The sequence below is a fragment of the Rhopalosiphum padi genome, chromosome 1 (assembly GCF_020882245.1).
Source record: "Rhopalosiphum padi isolate XX-2018 chromosome 1, ASM2088224v1, whole genome shotgun sequence".
Taxonomy (NCBI): Eukaryota; Metazoa; Arthropoda; class Insecta; order Hemiptera; family Aphididae; genus Rhopalosiphum; species Rhopalosiphum padi.
Genome location: NC_083597.1, coordinates 83,448,431 through 83,465,108, shown reverse-complemented (window position 1 = coordinate 83,465,108; position 16,678 = coordinate 83,448,431).

Below are 16,678 nucleotides of genomic sequence, written 5' to 3'. Positions count from 1 at the left end.
AACTCTACAGGATAAACAGTAGTTAAATGTATTTGTTGTCACCTAGCGTGTATGATTAATTTTAAACAATATTTTACATTCTCAACTAATAAATATAACGAAAAAATAATAAGATAAAGGTAAACAAATTTTTAAATGATCGCATTTATTGCTAATTTATTTATTTGTTTATATTTAAAGTACGTGTTTTAAGTTTAAGCTTCTAGGCGTTCAATAAAACATGGTGATTTTTATACGTTATATGTCATAAGTTAGAAACTAACTAGGTATTTGTATACTTATACTGAAATTCGAGTATTTTAATTATCACAGTAACCTAATTATTTTGACTCGATAAGATATACATATTTTTATTAGTGTAATATTATACTTTTATATCGTTAAGATTAAATTCACCATAGATACTTCATACATAAACAACATCAGTAAGTTGTTGTTATTAAAGCTTAGTCCAACATTTGCCGTTGAACAACATTTTAATTTTATTTTTAAAATTTAAAAATTGTTTTTTATTTAAATTATGAATAATGAAGTACACTAACATTATGCAGATATGGTTAGGTTTAACGTATCGAAGTTAACAGGAACCATATTAAATAACTTGTGTAGTCTTGTAAATAAAAATTGATTTTAAAAATAACGTGAAGTTGATTATGACTTTTTTACAATGAATAACACTGTTAAATAATAATGTATGTTAAGTGGTAAAAAAAAAACATTTCAAAATTGTTTATTTTGTAGAGTTCTCATGCAAATTTATATGTCACACTAGTACACCATTTTATTTAGCCGGTGACTTGAGCGTGAAAAACGCGCTATAAGCTCATAAAATATGTCACATCTCAATTTGTGTGAGAATTTTACAAAAATACAATTCTCGTGTGTTTATTTTTAAATTTAAGATAGTATTTAAAAATGTTTTGAATAGTCCTAGATTTATCCTAGATTTAGATAGAAAAAAATTTAAAAAATCTGCTTTGTCAAGACTTGCCTCTTTCATTTCAGAAACACTTTTCGCATTTGTTTATAACATAGTCATAATTTATAAAACATATAATATCGTTAACTTGACTGGCTAGTAAGTACGCAGGACTAGGTGACAGTTAATAATCTGAAAATACTGACCCGCTAGTTCATTTGTATTACATTTTATTCGTTCCCTGAATGGCGAGACCAAATGAACCCTCTGGATATTGACGCAATATTTCTCTCAGTAAACTCAAACTCAACATTCACCGCAGGTTACCGTTTGGTATATTTCTCGTATCCGTGAGTCGTATAGTACTACATATGAGACTATGACACGCCAAAATAATCAATTTACAAATAATATTCGTCAAGTAAGGCAATATCTTATCAGTGCCGCAACAACCGCAGGAGCAGCCCGGGCAATGGCGGCAATGCCCCTGTAGAAGGCCGCTATTTGTTATCTCAGTGAGCCCCGACGGCATTATATGCGTTTAATTAATATAATATATAGGTAAACACAATTTTTATGTTATGCAATATATTTTTACAACCCTTATACTTAGTTTATATCCTTGCTGTATCTGTCGGTGTTATATTTACAATTAATAAAATTCACCGTTATAGTTGATCGAAATAAATTTAAAAAATATACGATTTAAAAAACACCATATTATTATGTACAACATTGAACATATATTGTGTGATCCTGTAATTAAACATCATAACATAATCAAATCATAGTATGTTATGAGTTAGACACTCACTCACGGCATTCGTTTCTGGAATACGAAAGTACCATTTATCCGTAGATACTGCACAGTATAAAGCTCGCCGTGATTGCATCGTCGATTTTCCTCAGCTTACTTCCAATTTCACGCAATATGACGATGATGCCGAGTGTAAACGTATTTCACGCTATAACAATATGCCATATGCGTGGACGTAATTAGTTAAAGTGACGACACTGACAACATGGGCGTTATTTTTTGAAAATATAATATAAACATAATACAAACTCACAATCGATTTGCATAACACACGACCTGATTTATAAACTGCGGGGATGTCCAATACTATTGTTGGCGTATATTGCTAACAATGCTAACCCTAATTTTCGTATATTTTATTGTCCTGTCATATTAAATTTAAAAAAAAGTTTTATGGTGTTTACTATACAAAATAAATAAATATTTCATTGACATAGTAAAATCATATAGGTAGTACGTAAAACCACGAAAAAATAAATGTTTTCTAATATTTGATTATCATAATCCTAATTATTTTAATACTGAATGTTAAATGTTAATATTTCAACATATTTTTTTAAATCATCACAATTATTTTGAAACGAATATGTTATAAGAATTACTTCCGGATTTAAATCTCCAAAAAAAAAATCATTACTTTAATATAAAAATATATTCCAACCAGATTTGAATTTAGTTTTTTAGAAGCACTTAAGATTTGTAATTTAAATTATTAGGTCCGTAGCGTTTTTTTTTTTTTTGTCCAACACTATATGTAAGTCTAGAACCTATAAACAGTATAAACTATAATATAATATTAAACTTACATAGACTATATTATTTATTATTGTCACTAAAATGTATATTTGTTTTAAATTCGATATTCTGCAAAAAATTAAGCTACCAAAATAATAATGTCACAAAATTTTCCCGACACGTTAAAATAACATTATAAATTTATGTTTATTTAATATCATATACATATGTAGGTACATATTGCATACTATAAATACTGTACATAAAATACACAATATATTATTGTAGTATATTTTCCAGAACTGTTCGCTTGACGGTTTTTCTTCGTTATACAAACATTAAAGATATAAGTTCTCTATAAACGTACGCTTGGCCAAGTTATAAGCGTTCGAGTCGACAATTTGTTTTAAGCATAAAATACAATATATTTGCATTATTTACCGACACACATAAAAGTACACACACACACATATATATATATATATAATAAACAATGTATATATAATGTATAATATACATTTAAAACGAAAATCCATATACATAATATATATATAATTTATTTTATAATCCCGATATAAAATATAAAATTGAATTTATCTTGAACATTCACATTAACACAATCAAAATAATGCTGTACCTATACCCTAGAATCCAAACCATTAAAAAAATTCTTATATAATTGTTTTGAAGATACGTTAAACTCTGTCAATCAAACTGACTTCAATAACTAATTGCGCGATAAATGGAAATCGTGAACAATATTATTCATGGATATAATAATTAATATATTAGTTATATTATAATACCTAAATTGTAACAGAATATGTTATTCCGCGTTCTCATTATGCGGTGCAAGCAGATCGATTAGACGGAATTTAGAAAGTTGTTGCCTTTGTTAACAAATTGTTAAGTCCATGAAAATTAAAAAATTAAAATTCCTTATCACAGATTTATATTAATAACTTTAAAATTTGTCATCTCATGCATGGGTTTTCATGACATCGCAATATACTAATCAATTTTAAAAATGTTTAACTATCCATCTAATTCGTTTATATGGTAGGTACTTATGATAACTCGCTCGCTTTGACATGATACAAATAAGAACAATAAAAGTCGTTTATACCAATGGTCGATGTTCACAATACCTACTTGAAATTTAAATTCGTTCACGTTCATTTTCGATGTGTAAACAACAAATTCGCTTACGTTCAACTTTATTTATAAAGTAATATTATGTTCATTTTAATTGATAAAAAAAATGTATTTATTGTTATAAATAGTTCTTGGAAAGTTCTTTTTTGCATATGTACATAATAGTTCAATATTATATAATATTAAAACATATATATGTATATATTAAAGTAAAATTAATTAACGTTAAATTGAATACAATAAATGCAGTGGTAGTAGAATAAATTGTTTAAAATAAATAGAAATAAGATAGGTATACTAAGTTAGTCAGTTTTATAGACATACTTCCCTCATAAACTTAAATACCGTGAGTCCGTGTACTATTAATTGGATAGATTTTGGTTTTTGTGTAATACTTTTCATAATATATTCAAATAAGTTATAATAACTAAAATATTTTTGATAATAACCATTAAATAAATCTATACAACCCTTGGACATTTTACTTTTTTCAAGATAATTTTCAATTCTAAAATTAAATTGAAAATATAATACACAAAGGATAATAATTAAAACGCATAAGTGACATAACTGTCTCATAATATGGATAAATTGACGCTCTTTGATGATTGTGTACCAGGCTTAACTAAGATTACCAAACTACAAAAATGTTCCATGTGTAATAGTGTTATCATGCTTTTAAATAACATCTGTGCGACCACCGTGTGACGAGCTATGGTTTTGAGAAAACTTACATAATATTAGACACACTTTTATAAATACAAATACATCTGAGGTGATGCGCATCTTAGGTTTTCAACTGAATTACCTACCACACGTCTTTTTTTTTTCAAGAGGAGAAGAAAATGTATGTAAGTATACTCTTGGTGGTGTTTGACTTTTTTCAAGTGACCAATCGAACACGTTTCACGTATTGAGCGATATAATTCTTAACAATAACCATCAGTCGTTACTTAAGAATATGCAGTGTATAGATAATTGGGCCGATAATAATGTTTTTTTAATAACAACTGTAGTGACCATAAATGTTTTTACCAGGCCTTTATTGTAACTTAACTTACTTTAGCTTTCTAAATCCAAACTTGAAAAAAAAAATGTCAATAGTAAAAAAACTATTAATTGAATATTTTACACTTGTACACTAAATTATGTAGTACATATAAAGTCTTTGAATTTCGTGTATATCGAGTTAATAATTTTCTAAATCATAAGATATAACTATGTTCAGTTTTGTCTTTTTAATATTTAAATGGCGCTATTTATAGATGAAAAGAATCAGGGAAGATCATGTTGCGTTCAAATTCAACTATCTCGATAACTATAAGTACGTAGAATTTGGATGACCTTACCTATTTTTTTATATAAAAAAAAATATAATAAAATATATAAATAAATTACTTAAGATAATTCAACTCACGAGTTTATCACGGAAAAACTTATCACCGCAATCAATTTTTAACTTTGTTAAAAACCGGCCGTGTCGAGAATTTGTTATTCGTTGAACGTAAATTATTTCTACTTTCTTACGCGGCAACCCAATAAAGTGGTTAATTTTTTTTCCTCCCCAGTATACTCGTACTTTCTTCGCTTGTTTATATAAAACAACATAATATTATGTTCGTTAGAGTTAGTTAAATCAGTTTGGTTTGAGTTCTCGTTTCGCGACGATCTTTATTAATTTATATCGTAAATAAATTAAAGTGATTTGCATTCGACAAACGATTTCGAAATCCTTTCGTACATTTCGGCTCTATAACGATATCATATTATGCTAGCGGGTTCATTACCACAGTATTTTTACGTAACTTTATTGATAAAAGCATGACCCCAACATCCCAACTCAAAATTTTAGATTTCATGTCGAACGAAAATTGAAAAAAAAAACGAATTAAACGAATTGTTTGTAAGTCATTGATTATTTATGCTATAAGCTATTAGGTTATTCGAAACCTATTCCACACAGGATCTGTACCGATAATACGCTACCAAAGTACATATCAATTATATAAAGAGTGGCCCAACTTAAATGGCTTGAGGGGTGTAACGAAAGGCAAGCGTCCGTGATCAATAGTATGATCAAAGATCATTTAACGCATTATCGTGAAATTACCTTTCGTCGTCCCATATACCACCAAGGACGTGTTAAAAAGTAAGTTGAAGTGGACATTTTCTCCGGAGCACCACAGCTTGGTATAAATTTAAAATAATAAGGCACCCGTATACTCGTTGTCATAATTTATAATTTATAAAAAAAAAATGTTTTGACGTTATATAACTATGTGTGTTCCATAAATTTATACGGTAAGGGCAGTGAGTCAATGGTATGTGGTTTTTTTTTAATTACTATATGTCGTATAATCAGTATCATAGGTTAATTTTAGACATGTGTAATTAATATCAAATAATAATTAATACGTCATATTGGTTTACCGCAGAATTTAACATGTTTATACCAACTGCACACATCCAAAACATCGGTACATGTAATCTCCTATTTCTAGGAATGAGCTTGTCTGAAACTTGAGCAAATGATATAGCAATATAACGCTTCCAGTCATACCGTGCGATACAACGAAAAAAGATGTACAGATCGTTCTGAGATCGCAATAAAATAACACAAAATACGATGCACTCGAATGCGCTCCGCGAGTGCAACGAACCCGACGGCGCGTACAACATATATTATTATTATTATAAAATAAAACGCACTGACCTTTGCAGCACACGGGCGGCGGCGGCGGCGGCAACGGTCAATCGTTAGTTTATGCACGTATACACATATAAATGTGTGTGCGTATATACCTATACATAATATTATATATGTGCGCACGACGTGTGGCACATTTTTCGCCCCGTCGAGGGCGTTTGGCGAGCAGCTCGACGGGGTGTAATCGGACGGCCGCGACAAATTGCAAATTATCGGCCGGCCGCCCCGGGGAGACAGGTCCAATTCGCCACCGCTTCCACCTCCTTCACCTCGGGCCGCCATCGATAATTTTACGAGTCATTTGCTCGGCATTGTTACGGGACAGCAAAAAAACCTGCCCCCACCGTGCCATCAGCAGTTTTACAGTCGTCTCACTTCTGATCGAATTCTGTACGCTATTTTTTTTTTTATCTCGCATGTCCATCTCGAAACAAAACGTCGAAAATCACTTTCCACGTGTTCGGCGTTCGTATACGCCAAAATGGTACATTTATTTTTCTCGAAAGAATGTATTTTTTTCTTAACCTACCAATCGTGAAATAGGTATAGTTCAACGCGTGCGAGAAGTTTCCCATTAGCTTCTTCCGGAAGTCGCGTATGCGTTCAATGCGATTTGTTTTTACGCGGTTTTTGAAACGTGTACATTTTTTTCGTGAATTATGAGCGGTTTAACTGATGTTATTATTCAACTACAGAATAAGACAATACAAATTAAAACACAAAATACGTATAAAATATTTAAACACAAAAATGTCATTTAATATTATCTAAAATATTTAGCACTACTTTGAGGTTGTCAACCCGTTGTTATCTATCGATTAAATACTGCGACATATCATTTTAAATTTGCTTTTAATCGAAACATTGTTTTCACCAAAGTATAACGCTGTTTTCAACGAAAAAAAAACAACAACTCCACTACAACCATCTTTCTACTATCATTTCATGTGCTATTTCACACAATTAAACGACGTGTGAACTTAAGGTTCAGATACAGTCAGTGTTTCGTAAAAGTATCGATCGAAAATCTAATATTAAATGGTCGTCAATAATAAATGAACACAAGCAAAACCGACTAAAAATAATTGTACGTTATAGAAAGTTCTATAATTCATATAGGTATAACATCGCGTTCATGATATGTGTGGTAGTGTGTCTGATATATAGGAGTACTATAGCATATTAATATACAGAGTGATTGGTTTATAAATAAACGCTCATATTAAATAACATATTTAAAAAAAATTATATTTTATCATTATCATTTAATATTTTTTTTTTTTACTCTTTTGAGTGACATTATTATTTTTTTACTTGAGATTTCAAAAACTGATATTTTTTGAGGGATTTCAATACAAAGTAATCGAAAAAAAAATATTCTGTTTGATTTTATGAAATCAATGTATTCTGTCGTCATTCAAAAACCTTAAAAATAAATGATAATGGTTTAAAATATTTAAATATATAGTAATACTTGTGGTCTTTTTTTGAAAATATTTGCAAAAAAAGTTTGAACTTTTCGAGAAAATAAGATGAGTTTACTTTTAAAAGAACCATCCTGTACACATATACATAATATATAGTTCCAACTTACCTTTTATACTCGATTCGTCGAAACTATTGCACGTAGGTAAATTGTCACACGAGGAAAGTGCATTTGAAGAGTTTAAAAATTAACGAACTATCGTTGCATCTGCAATGCGGTCGCACAGAAAATCCATCATTGATCACGATTACGTTCACGTGTTTTTACTGTGAGTCTGTGAAGTGTAAACTGTATATATATAAAGGATGTGTACAGCCCATTTTAGTATTATACGGTCGCGTTCGTGGTGGACGACTGCGCGAAACCGATTAAATTTGTTTTCTATTCTACAGACGCACCAACGCAATACAGTACTCACGATAAATCGAAATTTTGTACCGTCGAAAAACAAATACTATTTAGAATAAACAAAATCACCGCACCATTCCCCCCCCCATCGCCACAACAATAGTTTGTATTTTCCTATATTGGCTTTGTCGTCAACATATTTATAAATAAATCAAATTCGTAATGTTGATAATTCGATAACTGCATTTCCACAGATTACACACATAACTCCCTCTATTTTGTTTTATGCTAATACTCTGTGCGTGACTAACGCACGGGTGGTGGCGACGGCAGTATAACGAGTAAATATTATACGGTTTACTATTATACACGGTTAAATACTATACTTACACGGTTTATGTTTGTAAAAAATTTTAAAAATCTCTTGCTGGATTTACCAACTACCAGTGAACTGCTACCGCGATCCTACGACGCGTCCGCCGCGCACGACCGAAATATTATATTCAAGATAATTTTAAATCGACAATAGTGGGAGGGAGGTTAAAAGCTGATTATATGACCCAAAATATTTTGCTTGAAAATGTATTTTTACAAAATATCCCTTACCTCATCACAGTTTAAGTAGTGTGTAATGTCCAATATATATATATTATTAGTATAATCCAATATTTCAATACTTTGTGTGTGTGTTACATATTAAACATAGATATATAATATATTATAATAAAATACTTAATATTATTATATTCGTATACATATGAACAAACTGTTCCATCGTATAGCTGGCACGTTTCAGCGACATCGTTGCACTCGCGTGTCAGTGCGACTACTTGTCGATTTAAAATGCAATCAGCAGTAATTTTTCCGGTTACCTTCGTGCAGAAAAACATTAAATGCATAAATTATTATACAAATAGCAGGTAAATCGAAAAACTGGACTTACTTACACATACAATATGATAATTAAATAACGAGTCTCACGAAGATTTAGAAGCACGCAAGTGCAGTTTGGAGAATTCGTCGACACCGTACACAACGGTGGTTAAGTGTTCGCGGGACGTAGGTATAGAAGGTATTACACGTTTCAAATTCTACGAAAATATAACCCGACTGAGATGAACGCGGTTAAGTGGTCGAAGGGAGACTTTATTCGAATGCATATAATATATATACACCTAAAATTACACAGGACAAATGCAATAAGACCACATAGGATTATAGTATTATAATTCGAACCTAAAACGTCCCAAACACGTTCCAGTATTTTATTTTTGGATTTGCTATTATCGGCAGAAATCCGCTCACGTATCATACAACATTCACCCTTACATTTAACCACCACCCCACCGCCATCATACCAAAAAAATAACATCGATAATACTGACCCATTACGCGGGCTATTGTCGTGAGTACTGAATAGGATCGGGAGACGATTTTTACTGTGCGAAAACCAGCTACATGCAACCGCCATCGCCACGTGTGGGTTCTCTGAATACGCGTTTCAACCGTTAACACAGGGCTACTGATACTTGCCGATCATCCCATCGCCAGGCGTGTGGCATAAAATTTAAAATTTTGAATTATTTTAAATGTGTGAAATTTTAATACACTTTATTTTGTTTTTACATTTTATAACAGTTTTATTAATACCCTTTATGAATATTGACGCATATAATTTATTTTTTTATTTTGCCTGTTTTAAATGAATTACATTTTACCGCATATTTTAACTACAAACACGAAAAATGTATGTTTTATGCTATATTTAAACGGGAGTGTACTGTAAAAGGCTAGATACTTATCATTTTTCTGTGTTGCACGTTCTAACAATGAATTTTAACTGTAATCCAATATTTTTTGAAGAAGAAATAATATAGTTAATTGAATAAATAATTATACATTTATAAAACAATATAAAATGTTTGAAAATGTTCGTATTGTACGCTATCTGTATGAATGTTGGTTGCGTTAAATATTATTTTGTCACCCATTTTACAATAATGTGGCTTCCCGCATCATTATCGATAAAATATTATGTTACGTCTTCCGTGTAAAATCTCGGAACGCAAATAGCATGTAAAGAAAGTAATATTATAATAAATAATATCAATAACTATATGCTATATATACTTATTTAATTAAAGATGTCTTACACGAGTTTTCTTTAGGTCAGACTTGTTTGTCTTCGTCTATATCATCAGATTAATTTACCTCGATGGATAATTGTGAAATTATGCAGGGGAACCTGAATTTTGATATACATAATATTTTGAACATTTGTGATTTAATTCCTCTCGTGATAATATAATACGCAGATGATGAGTCATGTCATTTATACGAGTAACTACCCTCAATTCCCATTACTCTCCGTAACAACATTCCATTTATTTATTTCAGCATGACTCAATAGGTAATAAACTTTAAGTAAATTATATTCATAAGGAAGTCGATACTGACCGAGTTATGCTCATATCTTACATTTATATTAACTGTACTTTAAAAAAATCACAGTCACCAAAACTATGAATAATATTTTCGTTTGGCGAAATATGAACAAAGTATAATAAGAGACCTTACTTACAAGCCTCGTATTTAAATTAAAAAGTATTGGACAAGAAGTATCAAAATAATATATTTCTTGTTTTAGAGCTGTATGAAGAGTTTGGTGTATCACAACTCTTTGATTTCTCTAATCTGTGATATTGTACATTTTTAAAACGTTCTAATTACCTACTGTATATTAAAAGAAATATTCAAGGTACATTACACTTGTCGTACACTCTTACGTTATATTTAACGAGGATTTAGAAAACACATTTTGACGCTAATCCTCGTATTCTATTCGGCTATTCGTCTCGGCTTGACAATAAATACTTGCATTTTGCATATACCGTACGATATTATAATAATGGGTTTCTTATTACAATACATCAGTCGTTCAATCCTCTGCACACTGCTTACCGTTTTTATCACGAAATCAAATGTTCAAACGACACAATTCTATAATCGGAATTTTCTATTATCTATATTGTTTAAGTTATATAAGGTTAAGTACGCGTTCAATGGCTACAGTAGTCGTTATTCTGTTCAAGAGGTTAATTGACATCAGAAATGGACGTTTAGCGGTAGTGTATAAGGATAAATCTCGACGAAATAATGGAACCACTCATAGGGCGTCTTTCCTTGACGTTTTTTTGTACACGGAAAAAATGTTGTTTGTATTGTATTTTAAATAATTATATTAAGTTATATAATACTGTACGAAAAATAAAAATTGTTACGTGAAAAGAGTTTTAAAAAATAAATAGGTACTCTTGTATCATGACATTTCTTTAATACCTATAATTGAAAATTTTTATTATCATACATATTTCGTATATTTTAATGTAAATATTTTCAAAGGCTAAAAATGCACCTTTTCTCCTCGCCTCCTCTCATCGCACTCAAAGTCTCCACTGGACCGGCACTCCTGTAGCTCTGGCCGAACGAGTCAACCGAATGGGGTCAAAATGCTGAAATGTCGAGAAAACCATATAATATCCGGTCTAACGCGTGTACACACAACACACACTCCCGTATAATAATAATATAATATACCTGCACATAAAGCGCAGTATAATAACCTTTTTTTTGTATGCCCAAGTGTTGCGACACATATTATACATTGTTTATGTTATATTTTGGCCGTATATGCACCGGGCGTTTATTATTATTATTATAAACAACATTATTTACGTGTATAATATTATAATAAACACATACCTATTATTAACCTTTGAACGAACCACCGAGTCTTTTGGATGTATACCGGCTATACAGTAGCGTATTTATGGAGGGGTGGTTTCCAACCTCCCTTCGCATAATGATTTTCGCTTTTTTAAATTTAAAAATGACACATGTTTAAAACAGTCAATTATTTTATCCCGGATGAAAATTCAATTATTGTTTAACAATAGCAGCATTTATTTTGTGATGTATTAAAGTAGAATAAAAGCCAAAAAACTTCATACATACACACTGATGAGCTGTCACTATCGTTACACAATTTCATATAGGTACCGACTACCGACATGCCATCACCGTGGCTGATTATGCCGGGTACGCCTATATTTTAAATTATAATATTATTCTGTTTGGGAAGATGTCAGTGCACTATTTGTTTTCACTTTATGACGCTTCACAGTAAATTTCCGTCCGACAGAACCAACCATGCCTATTAGCTTTAGTTTTAGAGTTAATTTACCTATTGATTAACATATTGTATATTTCCTTTTAATTTGTATATAATAAAAAATAGTACGCATATATCTTAACGGTATTGAGTGTGACGAATAATGCTGGATGATTTTTATATTTTTTGTTTTTTATAATATATTAAATTAATTTATCAACTAGCATCTAGATTCTTAGTATTTTTCTTTGCTTCCAATACTGTGTGAATGGCCATCTAATTTACTAAGCTCTGGAAGTTGGTTATCAACGATAAGAAAGTCTTCATGCTTCATTATTAAATTTTTGATTCTTCCTATCCTAATATTTTTATATTCCTTAAAATAACTATAGAAACACAGACCAGCACTTACATTGCAATAAACAGTACTGAATGAGATAAATAGACATCAAACCAAGCGTAGAAATCTTTCAAGAAGAAGTACAAACCCGGCAAAATTACTAGAAGAGGATATTTAAAATCTGTTGGTTATTATCATTGTATAAATGAAACCTTTTTTCGCTGTAAATCATTATTATTATTAATATTCAATTTTAAATTGTATATAGATTATAAACGCATTGACATTCATTGTATACCAACTGAAAAACATTGATGAACGATTTTTTTTTTTTTTTATTAAATGCGGAGTAAAAAACATTATTTATTTACAACTTAGATACTATTGTGAATACATCAAATATTATAACCAATTTATCCAAACTAATTTTTAATTTTTATTAATATATATTATTGTTATAATACACTGTAATATAAAATAATAATATAATACTATAATAGTGATTTTTTTTATTTAATAGAACTGGAGTCTTATGTTTCAAATTTAAACTAAACTCGAATAAAACGTAAAGTAACTGTACATACTATTATTACAATAAGGCCATAAGGGTATAGATTACTAATTATACTATTAACATTGTTACTGACTTTTTGTCGAGCTCGTTTGCGAATTTCGACGATTCCTATTTGTTTGCATTAATCACAACCAATCATTATTTTATAATGTTTACTTTCCAATTTTGTACGCTATATTTCATTCACATACATTTCAGTATTAATCTACATGTATTGTCTATAACCTATGTGCTTAGTACCAATTTATAGTTTAGTCATTATTTATTATGATAGTTTAAATTTTCATTGTCATAATTTATCGTTATTGCATAGGTACAAATTATTTAAATAACTGGTTGAACCTTGCACTGAATAATAGAGCAAATAAAATCATCATAACACTATATAAGTGTATTGAACTTTTCTTTTTACATTATCACTTTTTATGGAACGATCAATGAATAATTAAAATAATTAAAGTCATAACGTGCACTTTAACATTATTATTCATAAACACAATTGTATTATACTAAGTGTGTGTGTGTGTGTGTTTAATAAATATTGTTATGGCGAGTATACCTTATATTAAAAATGTATCCATTGAATTTAAAAAAGTAATTTGTAGTACTATTTTTTATTAAATTCGTAGAATATAAAATAATATAAATTCTGCAACGAGTCAGTAATTTAAAAATACCAATGTAAAGCCGTAAAAGTCTTTAAAATATTCATGCTACCTATATAATGCACCTATAAAATAAAATTATAAATACATCATTGCTGTTAATATTGCCAGTATAGTAAATTAAAAAAAATCTTGGAAGTACAGTTTAGTAGACTAAGAAAAACACGATTTAAATAGAATCACGTTTATAAATAGTTTATAAATTATATAGGTAATGATTTAATTAATAATTAATATTGCTAGACACTGAAAGAAGATAACTTTTAAGCGCGTGATAGGCACTGTATTAATAAAGTTTTATTGTATATTGAACTTAAAGTAACTAAAGTTTGTTATAATTTGCTGAACTCAGAACATTAGTGTAATGGTCGATCCACTGAATCCTAATGATCTGCTGAAAGCTTTTGACTTAATGGCGTGGTTTTCAGAACATTTTACCACCACTTAATTACATATAACTTTATTTTATAAGTCGACTAGCCATCATCACTGTTATTGCTGTATTACACTTTATTACATTATGCACACTTATAATAATTATCGACGTTAACGATCATCTGAATCATTATTAAAATAATAAACCGAGCCAATTAATCTTGACTACCTTTACTAAAAAACCGATATTTCGACGTCAAATAAAAATAATGGCTTTAAAAAAATAAAAAAAAAGGAATAATTTAATGAACGAATATTCATATTTCCTTAGGTACATTCTATATTGTATACATTTGATCATTGTTCATAAATAAACAAAATGTTTCACTAAGCATGCTCGCCCCATTTCCCTTTAGTTATGCTTTTATTCAAATTATGATTTTGGAATTTTTTAATATAGTTACAATTTAAAAACCATATTTTAAAATACTTAGAATTTTTAAAATATTATTTAAGGCATTAAACAAGCTCTTTTGTAAGTGAAATTGCATTTTTTTATGTTAATTGACCTGTACCTATACTATGTATATATATAAATTTTTTATAATATTATAATGGGTCTAATTTGAAATTATAACAAGTTTATTGTTTTGAATTATTAAAATTTATGTTACAGATCTTAATATTTACACGATTAAAATATATAATTAAGAATTATGATAATTTAGAATTATTTTAGATATTTTCGTATTATCAATTTTCTAGTAAGTACCTATTATTATACTAGACTAAATCATCTATTTAATTTATTTTATGTATAACCAAAATGTTAAAGGCTATTATCAAAGTTAAATAACTCAACAATTCCAGATAGGCGCTTTTAAAGGATAACAGGAAAAGGTTAGTAGATCACTCGTAGGCATAATATTATGCAATTACATTTTATTTTTTTCATAACTCACTAAGTCTGACGGTTTTTTTTTATTTTCAAGTTGTGACATTGTGTATCGGTATATCTATCGTGTTCAACAAGCGACTATATTATACTGGTTCGATGGGTGTCGCAGTCAAAATGGTTTAAGAGAATCTCACTGCAGAAGGAGGAAGAGACTGAAAAACGGGTATGTGAAAAAATAACGACCCGAAATTTCGCGGTGGTTATGATATTATGATGGTTGCACAATATCGGAATAATATAAGACGACTGACGACTCTTCGCGCTAACGCCGCGGCAGTTTTGTCTTGCGCGAAACAAATCGTCCGGAAAATGCTCTTTATACACGTCATATAACTATAAGCGCGTATATCATATTATTATGATAATATTTTAACATAATGCATTATATTATACCGTTTTGTTTACGGCCGTAAATCACAACGGCATTCGGCAATCAAAACGTTTGCACGTGTACCATATTGTAATAACAATATTATAATATATCGTAATGGACGATGAAAAGGCTTAAAGGCTGACGTTCGCCGAGCATAGGTATATATTATAATATGGAATACGAGATTATCGCCGGTGGCCGGTGCTGCTGCGACAGTTGTTGTGTAATCGTGTCGAAAAATTAGATCGAAGTGGACGTCCAGGGCAACAGGCGAACAAATGAAAAAAAAAAAACAACACTCCGCGTGTCGAATTTCATTTTTTTTTCTCCCCCCCCCCCCCCCCCGTCGTCGTTTAATTACAATAAAAAGGCGAACCCGCGCGTCGACCCCACACGCCGCGCGGATGCAAATGGACGCGAAACACCGCACCACCCCGACGGGATCGCGGACTATGTGATAATATAAGTATATGCGCGGATTAATCGAGAGGGGCCGTTACAGCGTTGTGTGTCGGAAACGGAGTCCCCGAAAAGTTCGCACGGTTTTAAAACGCGCACACCATATCATCATATATACCTACTACCTAAGCATATAATATGTAGGTACATACACACACTATATATATATATTATATTATACACGACGATATTACAATACGTCATATAGGCGGTGATTGGGGGGGGGGGACTAAGCCCCATCGAATCGCCGTTCACGTTTCCACGTTTGACAAGTGTTAGTCGCATATGCATTTTTATATTATAATCCGAAACGATTTGTTATTATATTTACGTATGAAAAAAAATTATACCTTATGTTATGGGCCACGTAAAAGGATTATATAATGATATCATTTTTCTGATATTACGAGATGATGACGCTGATGACGAGTAGAAATTCTAAGTAAAAAATCATCGTTATTATATGGAATAAACAATGAAAACCTAATAACATCGGTTATTACTCAATGATGTATAGCTTATTTTGATCAAGTTATAAAAGTATAAAGCAGATTTAATTTGAACGGAATTATTAAGTTATTGGTAGTATTAAAAAA